Source organism: Gymnogyps californianus, chromosome 12 (genome assembly GCF_018139145.2).
Source record: "Gymnogyps californianus isolate 813 chromosome 12, ASM1813914v2, whole genome shotgun sequence".
Classification (NCBI taxonomy): domain Eukaryota; kingdom Metazoa; phylum Chordata; class Aves; order Accipitriformes; family Cathartidae; genus Gymnogyps; species Gymnogyps californianus.
Genome location: NC_059482.1, coordinates 17,840,461 through 17,857,895, shown reverse-complemented (window position 1 = coordinate 17,857,895; position 17,435 = coordinate 17,840,461). Strand labels below are relative to the sequence as shown.

The 17,435-nt window shown below is 38.1% G+C and overlaps 1 long non-coding RNA gene across 3 annotated transcripts in view; it reads left to right on the top strand.

The window, feature by feature from the left end:
* Positions 1-17,435, top strand: part of LOC127021216 (uncharacterized) — a 199,313-nt gene that overhangs the window by 78,426 nt on the left and 103,452 nt on the right. For all 3 annotated transcript variants that reach the window (XR_007767177.1, XR_007767178.1, XR_007767176.1), the window contains exon 3: positions 4,262-4,325. This is a non-coding gene — a long non-coding RNA (uncharacterized LOC127021216). The remainder of the gene's footprint in view (positions 1-4,261; positions 4,326-17,435) is intronic.

The window sequence follows — 17,435 nt, the reverse complement described above, 5'->3', positions numbered from 1 at the left end:
TAATTTTGACAAGCTTAACCCTTTTGACCTGCCATTTAAGGCTGTACCCCTATGTCACTGAGAAAAAAAAGAAGATGAAAAGATACGTGTTTAAAAAAAGTTGAGTATAAGAGTACTAAAATTATTTGATGGATCAAGACTAGAACATAATCTTACCTAACTCAGGTTACTGGTATGTTCTAGAATATGAGCAGACATTTAGAAATAGTCATCTATGTTCTTTCTGTGTTACATAGCCTTTTTGCTCTTGGAATGAGGCTGTTACTCCCCTCTGAACTCTTCTCCTTCAGCTTTTCAGATCTATTTTCACCAGGTGCAGTTACTTGCTTTATGGTTTGAAGAAATGTATTGGTTTATTCACCTGTTAGAACTATAATAATATTGCCTTTGGAGTCCACCTTGGTAATAAATCTGACCACTGTTCCCCAGAATAAAAAAATTAAAATAAAAATTGAATGTGCCAGAAAGTCTGTACTACAAACAGAATGGAATTGTGGGCTATAATTCTGAACATTTGAGTTGGTACAATGTTCTATATCTTGAGAACAAGAAGGATTTCATAATAAGGCTGTATTTCACAAGGAACTTTAAATACAATTTTCAAAAGCTTTTTTCCTCCCCAAATAAAGTTGCACCTAGTCCTACTGTTAAGACTTACAGTATAATTAAATTATTTTATTCTTCTAATTTTAAGAGGTGGGCTACCTATGTGAACTCTGTCTGTGGAACTAAGAACATTTGAATGAGGTATGGGAAAACTACAGGTTTTGGAAAACTACATCTCCTGCTGCCATCCAGCCAGCATATTTGCATTTTGTGTTATCACAACAGTAGTTGTGAGTATTTTTGAATAAAGATGCTATATTTAAATTTTATATTTTCGTTATTGCATTAATGGATCTTAAAAAAGCAAACATACTCCTCCCTCAACTAACTACAACAAAATACTAACATGTCCTTGTGTTCCATTTTTTTACTTCTTTTTAAATGATAATCTGATGCATGTGTTGTACCTCTCTGATGAAGGATGGGTGTAAAAATCTATAAAAGCTGTTAATAGAAAAAACTATGTCTTAACTTTTTTGGGCTTAAATGTTTTTATACTGTTTTCCATTAGTTGGCATTATTGCTAAATGCTAAGTTACATGATAAGTGTTACTGAAAACGGTTTCCTCTTCAGCAAATACAATGGAAAACATAAGATTCTTATCAAATTCAGTAGGATATTTCCTCTGACTCCCCTGGGATACTATATTTAGTTTGTAGTGAGCTGAAGTTGTAGAGGTTGTTTTTACCTAACGTAATTTACTAGTTTATTCTGTGTTGATGAACCAGTAACACCTTTGGCAGATGCTTCCTTTTATTCCTAGACTTATTCTCTTTTCTGTTGCCTTTTTGAGCTATAGTTTACTTTCAGGTAATAAAATATGAATCCATATATTCATAAATAAAGATATAGCTTAGAGAAGGCAATTCAGTTCATCATATTTCTTGTAATATGTTATAGAACTGTTGTGTTGAAATCTGTTCTTCATGAGGGGGTGGACAATGCATACTTATGTTTCCGGACTTGTGAATTACATAGGAATTGTTTGAGTCTGTCCTTTATCTTTTCATTCTCAAAAGAGTAAAAAAGATGCATATAATAGGTAATGCAATGCATTAACCTGTTCAGCTTTTAACAGTTATAGAGAGGGGCAAGTTTGTCTACTAGACTTTGCATAAATGGATGTTTGTGTTACGGATTTCCACTGGTCTTGAAAGACCCTTGTAAATCTTTACAGAGGATGTATCACAATTAAGCTGTAGGAGGAGCTAATTCTATTCCAGTATTCATGAAACTTGGCAAATTCTCTGTTTTTTCTTCTGTGAAGAGAATGAATTTTTGTTTCTGTTAAATCTGTACCTGTTTTCAAAAACCTGGCAGCTCTAGAAACAAAGAGTCTAGTTTTCATAAGCAGTCCACAGGCTATACAGGTGTCTTCAGTGGGCTATGTGGTCTGTCTGTTGGAAGAAAATGTCATATCACATAATCATGATCATACAGGCATATAATTAATGTTATATTTAAAAAGGCACAGCTTGGAGAATAGAGACAAAAACAAATTCTGGAGTGACACAATTGCAGGCTTTTCTAATAACTTTGCCTCTACCTTTCCCTTAGCACTCTTTGTTGTTCCCAATGGAAGGAGGGGAAAAAAACTATCGAACACTGCAATTTCGTCTGTGTCAAGACCTACATTTGTAATAATAAAAAAAGCTTCTGTAAAGGAATAGTATTTAAATTTACAAACAGTTCCTGAGTTCAAGTAATTCCTTTATTAAACAGAAAACAATAAGCTGGCTTAATGTGCACTGTGACTAGAATTTCAATAGAGATGATCCTTGTGGGATGTTTTTTATGTGTATCTAGTAGTGCTAAATATGCATTTAAAACATCAGTCTTTTGGGACTGCTTTTTCCTCGCATTATTCCAACAAGTCAGACTGTGCATAAAATAACATTGCTTGAAACTCCGGGACAGTATAACAACGTACCAAATACATTGTGTGTACTTCGCACAAATTCAGGCTAAGTTAAAAACTTATATTGGTACCTGAGAAGATAATCCATAGAGAGTAAAGCTGCTTCTCCAAGTGGGGGTTAAATGACTTTACAAAGGCCACGTGATAATACTGGCAGAGCTAGGATTGCAGTTGTGGTGGTCTGTATTTTTGTTCCAGGCTCTGCCTCATCTTTAAATCTCTTTTCTTTTAATCCCTGTTTAATATGTGTTTTCCGATCAGCTTCTGAGAACCTCTTTCCACCTTAGGTCACATGTTGTAAAATTTTGTTTCCATAGCTCCTGCAATTGTTATTTACCAAAAACAAGGCAAAAATTTTTTAAGGTCGTCAACTGAGAAACTTGTATATTTCTAAGTCTTCCCTGGTTTAGGTTTCAGTACTCTTCCAGACTCTCTTCAGGCTGTGTTAGCAGTATTTCCTATCACAGAATTATACATACCACAGAGCAAGAAAATCCATTGCTTCCAAATGTAGGCCTGTATGTGCTTGCTAGCCTGAGAGGAGCAGTGTGGTGTTTGCATAGTCACTGATGCTCCATCCCCTGAGTTTAATATCATTTTGAAAGTATAAAGCCTGGAAGATAGGACAGCATGATGGTTAAGCACCCGAAAAGTTAATTATCAGACACTGTAAAATCGTTCCAGGAAAAATTGGTTTTCAGAGGGGTTATGTCAGAATAGCTCAGGGTACATGGTGCATATTCATCTAAGAGAGACTGCAGGTGAGTATACTGAAGAGCTGTGAGTATAGTGAAGTGCTTTTTTTTTTTTTTCCTGACTTCCTATATTTAATGTCAGTGTAGTTCTGCCAGGGAGGGAGACTTCTGTCTTTCAAGGCCTTATAACTGATCAAATGAGAGATTCATTGAACTAAACAGTTCAGTCAGTTAAGTGGCAACTGCTAGCCTACAGAAGCCATGTACAATAAAATCAGAGCAGTAAATGCAGGATGAGCATCACAGCCACAAGCCATATTTCTTACAGGCTTTGAATACACTTTGCAGTTATGTAGGGTTACATTTCATTCTACTATACTGGGAATGGGAATGATGTATAATTTAAATACGATACAAATATAGAATCTTTAAATAGCCCATATGCTAAATCAGTTTTCAATAGGATAAAGTCAAAAGACATTTGCTATTAATCTATTTTCTTTTATGCTTTGAAATCATACTGGATTGGCTTCTGCTAAAAAGCAGACAGAACTTTAACAAATTGCATAGGTCTAGGCATTCATCTCTAAACCTAAGAGCAAGTATTCCAAAGGTATTGCTTCCACAAACAAACTGTATTAGATCTGTGACAAGTTAAAGTGGATTTGCAGTGTCAGACGCAGAACCCTATTTTGCAGCAGTTGTCAATGTCACATCTGCATCAGGTGTTCTGGCTGTGGAGTTGGGGATGCTACCTTTATCAGCCAGTCTGCAACATGTGAAATCTACAAATCAACATAGAGATGATAGGTGAGGGAGAAATCAATCAATTAATCACAGGATTATTTTCTGAAATATTACTGAATTTTACTTTGTAGTTGACTGGTTTTGGTGTTTTAGGGAACTTGAATGATGAGCTGTTTATGCAAAAGAAGGAATCATTTATGGACTTAAATTGGACAGTGTTTCTTTTAACCCAAGGTAAAACATTATTTTTCTTGCTTGCTATCACTCAGACTTGATTTTTCTTTTTTTGAACAGGAGAGTGGTACCATGACCAGTGCTGGATATCGCCACTGGAAATTGCTGCTTGCTTGCTTTACTGGTAAAAATTTCAACTCTGTTATTAAGTATTTCCAAGATCCTGAGGTCTGTGGAGAAGGTTTCTTTAAGATGTCATAATTTACAGTAGGGACACAATTGCAAAGAGCTCAGATCTTTTAAAATTTATCGATAAATAATGCCATGAGAGATGGTTTTGAATGCTTAGCATTTGAGAATCTAGCTTTTTACTGGTAGGTTTATTGTTATATCTGTAAAATTATGTCCCATCCATTCTTAAATCTTGCTCATGGAGCATTGAGATAAGTAGGTTAAAATGAAATCTCTTCACTTTTGTGAATTGAACTGACACATTTTCTTCCAGCTGAATTTACTATTGAAATATCTCTGAGATGCCCTTTTCCTTATAAGAATTGTAGATTATGCACTTCACGCCTCTGCTGTATTCTAATGAAGGCGAGGCGTGTTTCAAATTAAATACCTGTCGAAAAATATAGGCACATACAATATCTAAGCTACAATTTTCATGAAGCAAATAAGTGGGACAATATTTGAAGCTGAATTGATAAAAAGGTACATATTATTTCACTAATTTGAAATTGCAGTATCTCTTGTATAATTGCTATGAGTAATTGTGGCACTTATAACATTAAGTTAAAGCAAATATTGTGCATGTATTTCTAGTGAGATGTATATATTGTAGCTATTAGATTATAGCACTCTCTTTGCATGGGTTTTGTATGAAAGATACAGATGAAATTACAGCTATTTCAACAGTGATATTATATGTGAAAGCCATTTTCAACCTTTGTAGCCAAGAGTTTTGTTAAGTGCTTTTCCCTAAACCCCCCCTCAAGTGTTCCTGATTTTCAAGTACTCCCCCGATTGTTCATTCAAAATTATTTCTGTCCCCTCTTCATCTGTGGTGTCTCATTAAAAACTGGGACTTGGGCAGGATATAAAAGTTTCAAACATGTTTAAAAGGACTTAAATATACCACTTTCTGAGTCTTTATTCTTTCATTTCAAAAGGTATCCCTAATTGTGGCCTTTTTTCTATGATTTTTTTCACCTTTTTCATTACAGTTATTCCCTCTACACGCTAACCCCCTGAGCAGTGCCCTCATATTGCTATTACAGGTTCTCTCATGCTGGTATTATGTATGATCCCATGCTGCAATATATGTGTAATGATCAATCATGAAATGATTTTTATTATTAAAATAACCTTTTGCAAGTTACCTTTGTCCTTCTTTCACACATAAGATTAGTATTAAAGGAAAGCTGGACCTAAAATAATTGCTGCTGATTCTTCTATAGGAATAGAAAAGGTGCACTTTTAAATACTGTTTTTAATGAGTTCAAATAAGTGTAAAATCATAATAAATATGCTTTAGAGATGCATTATTCAGGTTCCAACCTGAAATCAGGCACTTGGGAGCAAGCACTGGGAACCCCTTAAAACAAGTGAAGCTGAAAAGATAACAGTCATAAGTATGGGGATGACAGGATGGGTTGTAGGTCTGGGTAGTGATGTTCTAATCTTATAGCTAGTGTTCTTTCCAAGGTTAAATGTATTCAACTGTAATCTCAGTTGAGTTTTTACCATTTCAAGAACACTTCTGTCAAGCAATCAGTAGGTCTATATACTTGCAAAATCTTGGACGAGCTTATAGGGAGATGCCATTTGGGTCTGTAAAGAAAGCAAAGCTTTCCAAAGAAGGTATGACAGGATATAGTTTTGATTTCTTCTAGCTGTATGAGCTTTCTGACAGTCGGTGCCTCTGGAGGTTCTGTTGGGATAAAGAGATCCTGCATTATCATGACCACAGGGCAATGCCATCTTAAAAGTAGAATTCAACTTAGGTGAATAAACACAAGCTATTCATCCCCTTAGGAAGCTACCCTCAAAACCACTTCAGTTGTGGTTTTTTCCAATTAATTTAACTTTCTGATTAACTTTCTCTATATCGATGTTCAGTGACATAGCACATATTTGGTGTATAATATGTGATGTTACCTTCCAAGTCTATTGAGCAATAGCACAGGATAATACTGAGCATATGTAAAACTAATCATATTTGCTCAACTCCTCTCCTGTGCTTTCCTTCAATCTAGAGAACCACTTCTTTGTCCTAACTGGGCTTACTGCAATATATCCCTGTATTGGGGTTTCTAAAATGTTGCCTGTGGGATGGTTGAACACAGTGTAACCATTCTGCGTTTAGATGTAAGCAATAGGGAACAGGTAATACCAACTGCCTACTATCAATTGTATTCCAGTTTTGTTGATAATACCTGGTAGACAGAGGTTTTATCCTCATTTTGCTAACTTTCAGTGTAACTTACACCACTACAGATAGTAAAGAAAAGAAAAACTTTCAAAAACACAAATATTGTGAGGTACTTGTGTGAATTCAAACCTCTGTGAACTGATGCATGGTGGTAGACACAAAAAATATATGGTAAAGTGGAATTGTAGAAACAGTGCATGTCTCACCATGTAGGGTAATAGAAAATATCCCCCCCATTATACAGAAACTCACTTAAGATGGCTACTTGTGGTGCTATTTGGTGTCAAGGGACATCAAAGGCAACAAGAAAAGCTTCTATAGATATGTTGGTGATAAAAGGAAAACTAGGGAAAATGTGGGCCCTCTCCAGAAGGAAACAGGAGACCTGGTTACCTGGGATATGGAGAAGGCTGAAGTACTCAAGGACTTTTTTTGCCTCAGTCTTCACTGGTAAGTGCTCCCACCACACTGGCCAAGGCGCAGAAGGCAAAGGCAGGGACTGGGAGAATGAAGAACCGCCCACCACAGGAGAAGATCAGGTTCGAGACCATCTAAGGAACCTGAAGATGCACAAGTCCATGGGACCTGATGAGATGCAGCCATGGGTCCTGAGGGAACTGGCAGATGGAGTGGCTAAGCCACTATCCATCATATTTGAGAAGTTGTGGCAGTCCGGTCAAGTTCCCACTGACTGGAAAAGGGGAAACAACCCCCATTTTTAATAAACAGGGGAAAAAAGGAAGACCCAGGGAGCTACAGGCCAGTCAGTCTCACCTCTGTGCCCAGCAAGATCATGGAGCGGATCCTCCTGGAAACTATGCTAGGGCACGTGGAAAATGAGGTGATTGGTGACAGCCAACATGGCTTCACGAAGGGCAAATCGTGCCTGACAAATTTGATGGCCTTCTATGACGGGGTTACAGTGTTGGTGGATAAGGGAAGAGCAACTGACATCATGTACCTGGACTTGTGCAAAGTATTTGACACCGTCCTGCATGACAACCTTGTCACTAAATTGGAGACACATGGATTTGATGGGTGGACCACTTGGTGGATAAGGAATTGGCTGGATGGTAGCGCTCAAAGAGTTGTGGTCAGTGGCTCAATGTCCATGTGGAGACCAGTGACAAGTGGTGTTTCTCGGGTCAGTATTGGGACCAGCGCTGTTTAACATCTTTGTCGGCAACACGGACAGTGAGATTGAGTGCACCCTCAGCAAGTTTTCTGACAACACCAAGCTGTGTGTTGTGGTTGACATGCTGGAGGGAAGGGATGCCATCCAGTGGGACCTTGACAGGCTTGAGAGGTGGGTCAGTGTGAACCTCATGAAGTTCAGCAGGCCAAGCGCAAGGTCCTGCGCATGGGTCAGGGCAATCCCAAGCACAAATACAGGCTGGGCAGAGAATGGATAGAGAGCAGCCCTGAGAAGAAGGACTTGGGGGGTATTAGTGGATGAAAAACTGAATATGAGCCAGCAATGTGTGCTCGCAGCCCAGAAAGCCAGTCGCATCCTGGGCTGCATCAAGAGAAGTGTGACCAGCAGGTCAAGGGAGGTGATTCTCCCATGATGAGGGCTAATGGCTTTAAACTGAAAGAGGGTAGATTTAGATTAGATGTAAGGAAGAAGTTCTTTACTGTGAGGGTGGTGAGGCACTGGAACAGGCTGCCCGGAGAAGTTGTGGGTGCTCCCTCCCTGGAAGTGTTCAAGGCCAGGTTGGATGGGGCTTTGAGCAACCTGGCCTAGTGGAAGGTGTCCCTGCCCATGGCAGGGGGGTTGGAACTAGATGATCTTTAAGGTCCCTTCCAACCCAAACTATTCTATGATTTTATTCTACTTTACATAACTATTAAAGAATATAAGAAGGGTACATGTTCAGATATTTAACTGGTACAGATGAATATCTGTGATTAGATTTGCTTAGGAAGTAACGGTGAACAAGAAATTATTGTATTACACACAAATTGTCTTTAAACAGAAGAACTTGAGGGGGTGGGGAGAACAAAAATGAGTAAACTGTTTCCTGAATGAAAAAGAAGTCTATATGCCTGTGGTGTTTTTATAGGGCTCCAGAGGGGTGCTTTTTGGAAGACCTAATTATGTTTTTGAAATGCTGCTGTTTCATTTCGGTATTGTTGTGTTACAAAAGAAAAATGTCCTTTTTTGTTTGTCTCTTTAGTGTATGTCTGTGTGTAAGGCATATTTGAATAAAACCCTTCATGTGCCCAAAGGCATTTTTATTTTAAGTTTGGATCCTACCAATGCAGTATTGACAAAACTTTCAGTTAAGCTACTTCTTGTTCACCTACTTTTAATGAGGTGTTAATGATACCTAAATGCAACCACAGATCTCTGCCCTCCTCAAATGCCCTTCGGTTTCCAGTGTATCACCAACCACAGTTGTCACACAGAACATAAACTTCAGCCTTAGAGTTCTGTATAGAGAAAAGTTTAGCTGCTGGTTGTGCGGAGGGTGAAGTGCCACTCAGTGTAGCCTCATTATTAGTGTGGTGAGACTGGGTGGTAGCACCAAAGTTGTATGCAAATGACTGGGGGCTTCTGAGGGCAAGCTGCTCCTTCCCTAGTTCCCAAAGAGAGAGTGGTGGTTTTGAAGACAAACTTTGAAGAGGTAGTTTCAATTTAAGAGGAAACACAGAGGAAAAAGCTGCCCTCATAAGATGAACAGGTTCTAGGGGACGGGAAGGAAGGTAGTTGCAGTAGAAGCGTAGTGTGTGGTTGTGTGTGGTTTTTTGTTCATATACAAAAAATTCCATGTATATATTGTGTGTATATATTAAAAAAAAAAGGAAAGCGGAAAGACTGAGGCAGGCTTGGTGGTGGGATGTGCGTGTCTGACTAGGCAGAAGCTGACAGATTCTGATACGTTGTTTGTGGGGTGGGTGAGCTGCAAGTATGTGGTACCTGGCTGGAAGAACTGCGATTTCAACAGTGTCTGACATTTGTTGTTGTCATACCTACTTCTGTCTTTCAGTTATGCTGGGACTCCCTTCAAAGTTGCATATTTGCAAATGTGGTGGGTTATATGTTGGCTGAGTAAAACTATTTGTAGAACTGAGGGGTTGTAGATGTTTTAGTTTGTTTCTTCACTGGCCCCACAGTCCCACATTTTCATGCCTTATTTTCTAACTTGCTGGATCCTTAATTAGGAAAGCATGCTCTTGAGTGATGTCTATGTGTATGCAGTCTCCAAGATCCCTGTTAAGAAGGGTGAGAGGACTTTTCTATGTGTGCAAACTAGAAAAACTTTACACTTTGCTGTTTCTGAATGCAACTGGATTCATACCTCCTTAACTTTTATATGCCTTTGTACTTGTTCTTAGGACAGCTCTGAGCTTGTCATGTGTATGTGAAATTAAATACTCAGAGCAGCTGAATACCCTGTGCTTGTGATCTGGGTACTGTTCTGGGTCAGGACTAAGTCAGTCTTTCAGTGACCGTACAATTTATCCAGGAGGGGAGGACCTGCAAGTGTTTTCTCTGTTGATAAGCCCTTAAACATTGGATACACTGAGGTCTCTGCGAGGCCCTCTTTTTTTCAAAATTAATTGAGTGGGAATAAGGATTTTAATCTGTAAACTCTCTAATCCTGTATTAGAAACTAGAGTTTAGAAATTGCCTGGAACCAGTTAGTTCAAAACTTGTCAATGCTTAGAAATCAGCAGTTCTGATGCAAACACTGTTCATGGGCTTTTCTTATTGTCCTGGTGTGTAAAGTGCAGAAGACCTATAGTCACTATCTTAAATTTTAGCTCTACTACCTACAATTGGTAGTGACTTTCCTGGCAATTTCTTGTCTCATGTCTGTCTCAGTGTTGTGGAGGAGAAGGCTTAGTTGTTGATATTTTTCTTGAGGGGAGGAATAAGGAGAATGTCTTGATGCTGCTAAACATCAGAAGGACAGAAAAATAAGAACCCTAGACTGTCTCCAAGTTCAAAAGTGATAGAAATAGTCATCTAACAAAAACAGGAATAAAAATAAATGCCAGGAGTGCTTTACATGAGTGCTCGGTGTGGTGTTACAGGAAACCTAGAGATATACACATCTCCTGGGGAAATCCATAATAAGCAGTTAAACTGAATCAATAGACAATTAATGTAAACAAAGGCAAGAGAAAATCTCAGTAACTACCTTAGGTAAATGAGGGCCCAGTAAGCCTCCAAAGGCAAAAGAAAATAGTCAACAAGTGACAATGATAACTCACTCTCCAAGAATGTTATCGTGGCATCATCAATAAAACACTAATTTCAGAGTAAAGAAATGCAGTTCCCACCTCATGGGATGGGAGGAAAGGAATTTATGCCTCAGCAACCTAAGATGGACTTAAGTAGGGTAACATCCTACTGTATGCCTTCCCATTTGCAGCAGCTGCTTTTCAGTATCCCTTTGAAGAAGCTCCAGCCTTACGAAGGCTAGTGTTTGTTACTAGGGCTAATAAAGTGAAATTTACAGTAACAGACTTGTTCCAACTTTTAAGTAGCAGAAGGGTTGTATTCTTAGGAACATTTCCCCCTGCCCACCTGTCTCTTTCTTTAAAAAAAAAAAGTGTACACCTGTTGGGGTTTTCCCATTTCAGCCTTGAATGCATGTAGGATTTTTCACGTTCAAGTCTTGGGCTCTGGAGAATGAATGTTGCAGAGAAATGCGTGCAAGGACTGGCTCCCAGTTAGGACTTGTAAAAAACGTGTGGAAGCCACTTGTCTGTTTATCGAAGTTCCTGTCTCTTTGTACTTGTAATGAGAACATATTTCTCAATACTGTTTTTACACTGGTTGCTCACCTTATGATACCTACAAGGCCTAATGCTTGCAGCAGTTTTACAATTTGCATAAAGTGAAACTTTGACAGGAGAAGTCTCTAGTGTAAATACTGTAACCACATGTATAGGCACTGATTTTCCTGATCCTTTGAACATCAGATATTTGGGGGCATAAGCCTTCTGCATGATGAATTGCATTTTTTTCATTGTTACTATTGCGAGCTGCATTGAAGTTATGGATAGTGTCAGATTTCTTTATCTCTAGGAAATGGAACAATTGCTGATCACGTAATAATTAAGAAGTGGAGTTTCTAATCATCAATTTAAAGACAAACAATGTCTGTTTCTTGAGAATAACTAATGTGGCCAAGTGTCTTGCCACTTATTTCTGTAGTGTGTTTGTAAAGTTGTGAAGTTTATATTTTGGTTTTCTCTCTTTTCCTTGTTGTGATATTTGCACAGGTAAAGTCTGCTTGGCATTGTCATTTTTGTGGCTTGTGAGTAATTTACATGTTCATTAAAGGATTCATCTTTCACAGGAAGGTTCATAACAAAGGCCAGCTCCTGTTATATCATTGCTGTTAGCCCAAATTAATGAAAGAGATTGATTTGGAGTTTTTAGTAGTGGGGAAGGAGCATTGAGTATGCTAAAAATTTTAACCAACTTAGCAACATGTTGCAAGCTTGCTTCTATGTTGTTACACACAGTACCCATGGCAGTATGGATGCTTCACTCTTGAGACGGATGAACTCTTGTATATGTCGTACTTATTACGTAGTACTGCTACATTAATGCATAACTTGAATCTTTTAATTGTGCCTGGCAGTTTTGTTCTTTAGTTTAGTAAGTGATACTTAGCTTCTTATCTTTAGATCTTGTTAAGAAGAGCGAAATTCAGACCAGAAACATATATATTTTGGGCAATAAAGGCTATGACTCCCTTGTCAAAGGATTCTTCCATCTTTTAAAATGTTGACTCACGTTAGGTTGCTCAATCATGTCTCTTATGAAGATTTATAGACAATTTAAATCACTCTGCCTTCCAGAGGGTCAAGTGTTTGTGCATTTTTGTGCAGAACCAGTCTGAAAAATCTTTCTTCACTTGGTTACAAGGGAGTGAGGTGACAGGTAGCTGCACCTGGGTAGCTCTGCTGTACGGGCAGTTCAGGGCATTCAGTCATGTTTGCGGCAAATGTTGTGAAAGCATGCACTTCATCAGCTTCTCGTGCACATTGCACAAAAATTCTTCTGCAGTGAATGCTTCTCCTGCTGGTCACAACTAAGCAATGGAGGATGTGAATAGGTATGTAGTGCTGTCCTGTTCTTGGGTTCTCCTGAAGCTTCTGCTCAAACAGTGTAAATGCTGAGATGGGTTTCATAGAGGTAGAGGAGTGGCTTCAGCCTGTATAAATGTGTTATAAAAACATGTTGATGCAAGTATAACCCTTGTGTAAGCTGTCTGTATTGTAAAAGGTAAGCAGAAATGCAATGAATTTCTGTACGGTCTTAAGGTAAAACAAGTTTTGTAAAAGGACCAAATAGAAGATGAATGTTAGCAGAATAACATGTCAGGGAGAAAAGTAACTTGGTCAACTTTCATGTACTACTTATTCAACTATTATCACCTGTGCTAGGTGAACATTTTTTAAATGTAAGCATTTCTTTCCTTTACTTCGCTAAAGAGTTAACCATAGCAATCTTCTCTTCTCCCTTCCCCCACCTCCTTCCTTTTCTGGGCTCTGGTCACTGTGCACAAGGAATAAATTTAAGCTGTGATGAATAAAAGTCATGAAGTGATCAGGGCCTGACAGGAGATAGTAAACTGAGCAGCAGCAATTGTGCCTATCAAACTCCTAGCTCTGTAATTTAGAGATGAAATTGAAGACATGGTGATAAATATAAGATGAAAGCTAACAATAGTACAATGAAAACCTTACCATTTTTTCGCTTAAGTATTCCAGTGCCCAGACTGAATAAAAGGAGTTTGTTCTGGACATTTATTAATCTGAAAACACTTCTAGATTACCTGGATGTAGGATGAGAAAATCCTTATACGCAAAAAGCTGTGTGTATTGCCAGTGATATGATCAGCTTTGGACAGTGAGCAACTGTGTACAAAATTATAGTCTCCAGCGGCTCATGGATAAATTCTGTATAAGGAAAAATAGGCAACAAATCTGTTGAAAGTAATTTCTCTAGCTTCTCTAGCTTTCAGCTGTGGCATGTAGGCTCCTGGGCATCTGGACTGTTTCTAAAGAGTGTGCAAAAGGTAAAGGGGACCAAGCTAATTCACTATACAGGGATACAGACATTGCATCTGGAATACTGTTTTAATCTTTCAGCAAATGCCCCTTATTTTTGTAGGCTGGATAAATGCTATGGCTGTCCTCCTTGCATCCTAAAGTACAAGGATCTAGGGTCATTACCTTGCTCCGTATTGCATTTGTGAATCTGTTTCAAATGAATGCATTTCCAAAGGCAAAGTTAAAGTTGAATTTGACACCAGCACTCCATCGATAAGGAGCAGCAACCTTTCCAGGAAGCTGCCTGTTTTCAGTGCTTCTTACTACACCCGATAGCAAGTATCAAGCGTGTAATGTGTTGTAGTGATTACTTAAAATCAGTTGTCATACTAATGATAGTTTAAATGAATTGAGTCCTTTCTTGTTTCATTGCTATATCTTTCTGTAAAATGTTATATTTGACCAAAAAGTCTGTTTCTTTCTAATTACATGGTACTACTTAGACCTGTGTTGGTCAGATAGGTATATAGTTGTTGGTAGAGTTCAAACTATTTGTTTTTCATTGCCTTTGAAGGTGGTCTAGACTTCTGATAGGAGTGAGAACAGCATCCTATCAGGAATAAACTGTCTCATATGAGCTAGCTACAGGACGCAATGAAGGAAGCATATGTCTATTTTGTCTTTGTTCAAGTTGAGCTGGACTGGTATATGCAAATTGAGGACCCATATACCATGCTCCTTATGTGAATAGGATGTATATGATATAAAGCTTCAGGTTTTTAAAATAAAGTTCATTAGAGGTCTGGCTTCTATCTATACCATGTAAGGAGAATGAAATACCCTGGTGAAATTTAGGTACATAAAGAATTTTTCACACTTGTCAGTCAGCTTTCTGAGACTGAGGGAAAATATCGATGCTAGATAGTACAATCATAGAGGAGTTGCACAGGACTGAGAACCAGCTTGATAGTAAATATGAGTAATTTCTTTGCTTAGTTGCATTCCAGAAATGAAAAGCAAATCTGAATTTCTTAGTCTAAGCTCCAAGACCATAAAGCATGTTTGTTTACCATCTGCAACATCCTTTCAGTCCCTAGAGGCATATGAAAAGATGGCTATAACAATGGAGTACTGGCTTGCTGAAAGCAGCATCAGCAGAGCTCTAAAGACAAAGCAGCAACTTTCTGAACAACAGATGAAGTGGGAGAAGCAGCTTGTCTTTCTCCCATAGTTTGAACAATTGACACGTGTTTACATGATTGAAAATGGATGGAAACATTTCTTCCGAGGACATATTCATGGCTATATTACAGCAACAAAGATAGTGATTTCTCGATGTCCTGAGGAGTTTCTTAATCCTTTCAAATCTTTTGTAGTCCAGATCAGAAATAACGTGAGCTTAAATTCTAGCATCTTGACAGAATTTAAGATGTGACATTCATGGCTTTTTTGGTGTATGCTGAAACTGAATTCTAATCCATATCATCAATCCTTGAGTCAGCAGAAAACACTTTTAAATGGATTTATTAGAAGTTTGAAGAGCAACTGTCCTGTTCCAGTGTCTTGTTTTGTATTCAGTGACTCTGCGTTCATTAGTCACCCATTGAAATGGAATACTCCAGAATGCAAATTTATTTTGTGTGACACTTGAATTCCTAATGCTGAGCCAGCATGCAAGCACAACCTGCTATCAAGGCTACTTTAGATTGATATTCTGTATGCATAGTTCCTTGTTTCATCGGGTTTTAACTATGTTAATTAAGGTCCTAAGTACTGTTCTGAGCAAAAAAAGTTATCAAGCACAGTTAGTATAATGGATATCATGACTGTCTGAAAAACCTGATTGTAGTACCTGTGAGTTTTCTTGTTAAAGAAACCATTTGCTTATAGAAGAAACCATCTTCATAGATTGGAGTATACATGTGGGGATTGCTAATCTGGGATTCTTGACCTAGATCTATCTATTGAATGTATGTTATAGTGTAAATCTCATGCTATGGCTTTGCTTCACAACCAGCAGGAGGGTTAGGTTGATACAAGGGCTGATGAAGAAAGCAAGGTGTCATGAATAGCTGACAGGGTGCTAGCTTGCATGCCCAACCCAACTTCATTCTGGCTGCAAGAAGCCTTGAGGGCAAATGTCCTGTTACGCTAATACACTCAACATCAAGTTCTCTGCAGCACTCTAGCATACGCAGTATGTATCTTGGTGGCATATGAGGGCTTCATTAGCTGCCTGAAAGATCTAGATGGCTGTTTAGGGCAAATTCAATTTGTCTTCATATGACCGTGTTGTCACAGAAAGGATTGCCTTGTGGTTAAAATAACATACTAGGTGAATTTAATGGCCTAGATTAAGTTTCTGGTGCTAGTTTACTGGGAGGCAGTGGTCGTGAGCAATGTCCCTTATTGACGCTGACACCGCTATTTGTTCAAGAATTATATACTCTTCCTAATTTAGAGATCCCAGAATTGATAACTTATCAAAAAGATCAGGGAATGCTCATGTATGCTGATAGTTCTGTATCTGCTTAAATAGATTTCCTTAGTATCTGAAGAAATTCTTGAATATGCGGTTCTTTATTGTCTAATTCCCATTATATCTGTATAATTATAAAATGATAGCATTTTCCATGAATATTCTAATAGTGAACTCAGTTTATGATAATTGTAATGTCAGTCACCTAGAGAGTTATTAGACCACTTATTAAGGATATAAGCTGAGTCAGGAAAATCAGATTTATTTTTAAATACCTACTTGGTCTTGTATTTTTGGCTATACAGAGTTTATCACATTAACTTTTCTTGTGAAGAGTTTTATCCCCCAAAGAGGAGAAGGGACAAAATCGTGCAGCTGAAACAATATCTGTATACAGTGTATGGTTTCCTTAGTCAAATGAAAGAAGAATCTTAGCAGTCCTGCGTTGGTTATTGCCTTGATTTCTGGAGCAGAATGAAGAGTAACTGAGGATCTAGCATATTAATTTCAATAAAAAGCATACCATAAAAACAAGAAAAAAGTCTTAAATATAATTTGTACTCTGGAAGATCATGTTCAGTTTCCAAGCGAGCACCTTATTCCTTGCATGATTTTGGTTCCACATCTGTCTGTCAGCCAGATAAAGTAGGTTAGAAATGCTCTTTTTTCTTCCTGGTTGTTGGTTATAGTTGGGTAAGGGTCATGATTTAAAATATTTAAACCGCATTTTCTGTTCTGTAAGAGTAACTTGAAGGACAGGCGTTGTGCCACTTAAATCATTGACTATTGGCAGAGAGAGTGTGTGGCTGGAAATTCTAGGATTCAGAAAAAAATGCCTGAGGCTGTGATTTGCCTGTGTGAAAGTGAGGTGATTCAGAACCATCCCCTTCTAGTCTGGCAATCATACTGGAATGTTTCAGGATGCAGAAACTAGCCTTCAACATCAGTGGGACAACATGAGAATTTAATTTGTTTGCAGCAAGATGCTATTCAAGTTAATGGTGCTGAATATTTTCTTTTCTAATGAGTAATGTCTGGGAAAGTGGGGATCTGAAGTGACAAAAATGTATCTCCGTTTTCTAATCTTTTTACCTAATGGAAAAGTAATTTTTGATAATTATTGGCTAGGCAAAGTCATACAATAAAAATGAAACAAGGTTTTCTAAAAGGTTCAGCAAGTGCAGCAGCACTTCCAAACTAAAAAAAAAAGGGGGAGGGGGGGGAAGGGTGATTCTTTAATAATACCCTGCAATGTTATTCACTTCTAGAGGAAAAAAGATGCTTTGAGAAGGCAGGAAACACTAATATCACTGATCTTGAAATTCCTGTTAATTTTTTTTATTACACTGATTATTGATGAT